This window comes from Mauremys reevesii, linkage group 5 (assembly GCF_016161935.1).
Source record: "Mauremys reevesii isolate NIE-2019 linkage group 5, ASM1616193v1, whole genome shotgun sequence".
Taxonomy (NCBI): Eukaryota; Metazoa; Chordata; order Testudines; family Geoemydidae; genus Mauremys; species Mauremys reevesii.
In genome coordinates, this window is record NC_052627.1 from 74,121,870 (window position 1) to 74,129,216 (window position 7,347).

Genomic DNA, 7,347 nt, shown 5'->3' on the forward strand with positions numbered 1-7,347 from the left:
TAAATCAGTGACATAAATCGATCTTACGCTGCATTTTGATTCTCAGTCTTTTGTGTCAGATGTCTGGATTACCAACATGCTTCCACAATTTGTTTTGGGTCAGCTTTTAAAAACAATACAACAAAATTTGGTCCACTGGGGCAGGAGACCACAGGTATAAGATCACTAAGGTTTGGAGCTCAGTATTATGCTTTTAGCATTCTTACCTTTCTTTCCTCAATCTGTAATGCTCTGTTGTTCCCTTTCATTTATCAGTTTAATTCATCAAGTGAATTCAGCCAATAAGTTTTAGATTTACTCAATGTAAGCCATTTATCTGATTAAGATTTATTAGCTGAGTGCTAAAAACATTTCAGCCAGACAAAATTAGTGAGTGGTGGAATTCAAGATGGGGAAAATGTGAGTGTATTAGTAAAATGCCCCCTCCTGTGGACCAGTAGTCCATACCCTCTTTACAGACCTCCACAACTGAGGTATTTCTAGGCATTAAAAACATTTCTAATGGGCTTGGAGTTAATGTTAGCAACAGTTAACCCTTAAAATGGCTGAATCTTTTCTAGATTACAGTACTTTGGGATCACCATTGGGAAATGAGAATTGCCTATTTACGTACCCTAATAGTGAATCTAAATTATAACTTAGTACTATAGACATTATATAAATGATCTAATTTTGAAACTGAACTGACTAATTTCACAGAAGTGCAGGAAAAATTCTGTGGCACAACTTCAATGGCCACTGGTGCAAGGGCCACTTTTCTGGATGTATATCAAAATATCTATATAAATATCTATATCTATAAAAGTGTGTAGGCCTTAAGGTTGAGGGGTATGGTTATTTGTTCTCTTAGTGTTGACCACCCCAACTTAAAGTTGCTGCCAACTAACTTTGTTATACCACTGGCTTAGGGTCCTTGGGATTGCTGCGACAGAACAGAGCTCCAACATGAGGAAGAGGAGGAGATTCAGGACCAAGTGGAAGTGCAGATTCACCAGCAGGGAATTCCTCCTCTAACAGGATAATTCTCTACCGGGCATTTGTATGGCCCCTTTGTACCATTTGAGAGGCACAATGAGGGTCAGAACCCAGTTTGTGAAGCTGGTTCATCTTCATATTTCCTCTTCAGGTTGTGGTATAGCAGGTAAGCTGATGCATGGTTTCTTCTGCTGCTCATAGGCTATGTAAAAAATACACTGGCTGTGCATTCATCTCCAGTACACCCTAATGTACAGCTGCAGGAGAACTCTATGGAGCACAGATTTGCAGCATTCTGGTAACCAGCCTCAGGAAATATTCTAGTGTTCCAGCCTATGGAGCTATACACATTTGCAGAGAGCGGGAAGGGAATTTATTCCATTATTTTGCCATTTATTCTGGCTGATATGTAGGTAAAGTGTGTATTACACACTTTGGAAATATCCCCTAAAGCCATCCGTTTGACTTTCTACACTCGTCCAAATCTTAATGTGGAAACATTTAATTCTGTTTTGTTTCCTGAAGTGACCTAAATCTTTCTGTGGGAACCTGCTCAAATATTGCCAGGAAGCTTTTAAGAGATGATTGTGTGTACAAAGAATTCCCTTGACACAGATTTCAGATGTGAGCTAGTTTCATAAACAAGTAGTACCTATTGCTCACTTTTGGTTTTGCTTAATGAAAGAAAGTGTAGAATATGAAATTATTTTCTTTGACATTTTAGGATGGCAAATGTATTGTACATTGGGGGGTGGGGGTGGGGGAAATATAGACACCTCTTCAGAATTGGCCATAAATTCTAAGTGCCTCAGTTTTTGGGTGTCCAACTTTAGACACCCAACACATAAGTTTAGGAGGTGCTGAGCACTGGCTGCCCCCAATGAAATCAATGAGGGCTGTGGGTACTCAGCATCTCTGCAAATAAGGTCACTGGGGGTGTCTAGTCTATTCTGTTCAGGTTCTTATGCCATGCTCATCACCACACTATCTGCTTAGTGCACTCCTGGAAGGCACTCGATTTGACTATACACATGTGGTGTTTGTTCCCTCATCCTCTTTCTCCCAGAGGAAGTGTGTCTCGGGTACAGCTGGTTGGGATCTTTTTGACAAAATGTTTTTCCATTTAAAAAAATACTGATTTTTTTCTAAACTGAATCCTTTTGAAGGAAAGGGTCAGTCTTGGGCGGGGGGGGGGAAATTGAGGGGGAGAGAGAATTGTAATTGTCAAAATCAGAAGGGATTTTGTTTTTCAAAAATCTCAAATTTCTTCAAATGGGAAAACTGTTTCCTGTTTCCCACCCAGGTTGAGTGTCAAGTTTTATATCCAAATATAGTAGTCACTTCTGAAAATGATGACCATATATATATATTAGGGGATCACACATTTGCCATCTCTCTATGTTTTTTATGTTCCCACATACTGTGCATGTTTGTGATTGATTTCGTTTACATAAAATGTTAGATAGGCAAAACTAAACTGTAAAAACCTGTGATAAGTAAATTATACCATAATCTATAACACCATAATTCCCTATCTGTAAAATGGGTTGGTTAATGATACTGACCTCCCTTTGTAAACACTTTGATATCTGCTGATGAAAAGCATTATATAAGAGTGAGGTGGCATTTATTTATTTATCTTGGTTAAACATGAATATAATACAGTGTGCAAGAACTTTATTGGCTTCAGAGTCACATTACACTGAACAAATAAGCTATACACATAAAATTTTAGCTTACTGTATGGATTGTTATAAAATAAATGCTCCCCTAGGTTATTTTTCCCCATAGCCAAAAAAGTACAAAATCTCATTAAATTTAGTTCTCTACCAAGTGATATATAGATCACAAGCACCATAAAGAATATTTCCACTTATTGATGGTTAAGTTCCTTTGTTCTTTCTAGTGCAAATATAATATTTCATTGAAAGCTAGCAGAGTTTTACAATACATAATACTACTATAATACATTATTTTTCAAAGTGAAGGTTGGGTACAAGATTTAGTTTCCTTCCTTTTTACTCACACATAAATAAAGCATTTAACCAGCTCAGGATTTGCTGGTTTACTTAAGAAATCACCATTTCCATAAAAACAGTTACACATAAGAAAAGAACCATTAATCAGGAATAATCTTTGAGTACAAACTTAAATTTTATTTACTAATATAACAAACCATTTGAAGACCGTCTGGGGTGCAGTCCAGTTTGTAATTAGCTATATTTCATTATGTACCCTAGAGGTGATAAGACATTTCCTGATGCCTCTAGAAAGAACAATAACTAAGGATGCCTTTGTTTTACTACAATGTGTTAAATTAGTGTACATATTTATGAGAAAGACAGAAGAAAGTTGCTGTTTGGGTAAGAATTATACTGTAACTTTAAAGAATAACAGCTTCCTAGAAAGAAGAAAATGACAGTAAGTATCTTTGAACTGTTGATACCATCAAAAATGCAACTCACCAATGTCCCATCCCTTATGAATTTTGTCAAGATGCAGTAATAAAATGTATGTCCTACAGATTAATAATCTCTACCTACATTTATAATGTATTTTATTCTAAGTGATGTATTGCAGTAAGCAGGCTTGTTTTTTTAATGATGCTGAGTTACTGCCATTTAGAAAAGCAAAATAACTCTGGCCTGTGTGATTCTGCAGGGCCTCTAATAGATCAGCCATCTCTAGACGGACATTGTTCAAGGTGACCTTGTGGCTCCTCTGAGAGGCAGTGTACTTCTGTTGGTAATATTTGTCCTTTGCAGTGTCTTCCACTCCAAAATTTGGTTAACTTGTATCTAGCTTGACTCTCTAGTCCAGGATTCAAACACGTCAAAATAGAAGTAGTAGTGGTATCTAGGTTATCCAGGTACATCTGGCATTGGCTGAGCTGTCTGAATGTTAATTTGGCTGGTGTTAGTCATCAAGACATACCGTCCTGGCTTATTTTAACATCCAGATGGATGATGAGTCCTCTCTAGTGACAATCTTGAAAACCATATGACTACCCCAGGTGATTTCTGTAGGTGGCCATAGTGTGGATTTTATTTTGGGGCCAGGATTAGCAATTTGGGTAGTGAGGATTACATCCTTCTCATGGGCTGACTTGTCTCATTCAGTATGAGGTCTGGCTCTCACTGAGAGAGGGGACCTCTGTTGTTAGTCTACCCAGTTGGATTTCAGAACTCTGAAGGATAATGCTATTTATCCAGCCTACCACTCTTTTGGTGATTTACAGGCCCAGTAACCAGGGTCTAATAACCATTTTATGTCATTGACAGTCACTCATGTTCACTTGTAATGGCTCTTTCCTTCTTTGCAATTCTCTCAGGCTACCATAGTTTATGATGGAGACTCTCAGTGGATGGAGTGTGAAGGGAGAAGGCTAGTGCCAGTGGCAGCAAATGCACTCTTAATTTTATCACTCCTGGCATAAACTTCAAATGTTATGCTGTGGCTGTGATAGAAATGAAGAAAGTCTTCACTGCCACCACAGCGGCATCTGCAAGGTTCTGAATGTGCACTTCTGGACACAGACCTGATATAAAGCCTTACATTTTTTGCTGAAGGATTTGTTTTTTGTATTCTGCAAATACATTTGATTAGACTTGGAATATTTTGACTGCTTGCATGGTAACAGAGCTGTGTTGTGTTCTCAGCCAGTTTTGATCACAGAGGTTCTGGAAGTTCTGCAGGACCTCTTGGCTATGACTTGCAATCTGGACTTGGAAAAGATGTCTCACATAGCTGTTAAAATCTAGTAGGGATAAAACTGGATTCTTTATAGATAAACACTTGAAACTGTCAGTGTTGCCAGTTTTTTCCTTGTCTCTAATCTTTTTAGAGAAGACTATTGAAGGTTGAGACTTGTCATACCGTTGGTCCTGAGATATTGCAGATGCTTTGGATTCTGTTTTTCTCTGAGATGGTAGAGGTAAGGGTTTGCTCATCAGCATCAAGAACTTTCTTATGGGATACCATAGGTCAACTCTTCTCAGTGTGGATGTGATGCTAGAAGAGGCAATTTGAGCTGTAGCACCCTCAATATGTTGATGATACTTAATTCTGTGGTAGGTCTGAATTTCATTAGACCTGAGCAATGTGTGTGGTGTTTGGCTTTGCCAGTGTCTGGCTGAAATTAAGGCTAGTGGGCTGGGAAAACATCCAGAGGAGAAGGTGGTAATCCTATTTGTTTTTGACTGAGGGAGTATTTGCCCACCTTTTGTTATAATTTAATTCTTTTTCTTAACCATTTATGGGATACTGTCCAAAACTGTTACCTGTGAAATATAAATGACAGTAATGAAGATGTATTAAGTATGCAGTTTTTATATAGCTTTCCAATATGTGTATTGTAATTTGCGTTGGGAAGTTTTAGTTTGGGTTTGACTATGTAACGATGAGAGACTGAATGATGAGAGATGGAGCTTGAGCCAGCACTCTGTTCACTATGATCACCAATTAGATTCCCCCAAGAAGGTCTAATTGGCTAGGAGTGTGCCTGACTCCTAGGCCAGACCAAGGCTAGGAAGGTAATGAGATAATTAGCCCATTATCAGGCAAGTGCCTTTTAAAAAGAGCAAAGGAAGGAAGTGTTTAAGGAAGAAAGGGGGGAGCAGGAGGGAGGTACAACAGATGGATGGACTAGGAACCTGATAAGGGGAGCTCTCTGAGTAGAGATGCCTCAACCCCTGCCCCCTACGCTCCCCCCCCACACCCACCACATGAAGGGTGGAAAGCTGGAGAAGAGGGCAAAGGCGCGGCTGCATCAATATGTATTGGTGGTGGGATTGAGACACTGTAAATGAAGTACATGCTAATGTTTACTGGGAAGAAGGTCTCAGGGCGATCTGTGCTCAAGGAAGAGGTGGTGGTATGGTAGCTGAGCCCCTGTCATACCTGGGGACTTGTCTGGGATCTCACCTGTACTCATGTGAATGGAGAAGCTGGTGTAGTGGTTTTTGCAGTCCAGGTGATGGAGGGAACACTGCAATGGTTGGTGGAACAGTGTGGGGGAGTGGGCTGGTGTCTCGCTTGCCGCGGTCCCTTGTGTTCCCCTCCTTCTCCCCCCCCCAGCAGAGCCCCACACTCTCTTGGTCTCCCCTCCCTGAGGAACCCCAAACCCTGTAAACCCACTTGCCTCAGTGGCTATTGCCAGTCATCATCTAGTCCACGCTCCCTGGGGAAGACTGTAGTCTGTAAACCACTCATTGGCAAGGGGGTTGGGACCTGCTGACTTTGCCTGTCTCTGGGCTGTATCTCTGCAGCCCCAGTACCTTTCATAGGCCCTTTTCAAGGCCTGAAGCCTGGGTTTTTCTAGGCTGGAGCTCCCCAGCTCCCTCTACCCTTCCCCAGAACTGCTCCACCCTAGGTACCCGCCTCATCTTCCCAGGCAGCCAGATCCTTCTCTCTCGAGAGCGAGAGAGAGAGAGTCTGTGCTAGCTTCTGGCCCACGGCCCTCTTAAAAGGGCCGGCTGGGCCCTGATTAAGCTGGCGTCAGCTGTGGCTGCTTTCCCCATCATCCTACCTTTTTCCAGCTGCAGCCCTCTCCAGGGCTGCTTTAACCCCTTCTGGGCCAGAGTGGGGTGACCACCCCATTACAAGCAGCAAAAAGAGATGCTGAAGACTGCAGACCATCCACAGTCCCAGCATGCAGAGAAGTAGTCCTTGCTTGCCTAGAAGGCTGAGCAGAAAAAGAGCCTGCAGGAATTTATATGAGAGGAAACCCAGGTACAGCAACAACTCCTGCAAAGTTTAGAGAGTCCTGCAATGGGAAACAAAAACCAGGCACAAGTGATAAGATACTTTAAGATGGAACCTGCAGACAACCATGATGTCTTTGGTTACTTTCAAAAGAGTGTCAATGGGAGCCACTTGGGACAGAACAATGTGGGTCTTTCAGCTGGCACCCTATTTAACCATGGATGTACAGGTAGAATATATGGCTCTCAAGGATGAGCAGGCTTTGACATGGTTAAGGCAGCTGTCTTGGACCAGGTGGGCCTGCCCACATTAAAATACTGTCCAAAATATAGAGCTGCAAAATGGACTGGAGGATTACACAGGAAATTAACAGACTGGGCGTGTTTTGGTTATGGTCAGATGCACAAACGGTGGGGGAGATTATGGATTCTGTGATCCTGGAATAGTTTCTTCAGAGTCTCCCTGAAAATACCCAAGTATAGGTCAGGCAGCACCAGCCTGTTAATCTGGAGGCTACAGTTAAACTAACAGGAGTTTGCAGAGGTGGATGGTCCCAGAGTTGGTCACCAGTTTAAGGGACTAGATCTGGGGGGAAAAAAAGACAAGGGACTCTATGGTGGGAAAGGGCATTGAGAGGAAGAGGGAGGAATCCTAAAGAACTCTGGCAGG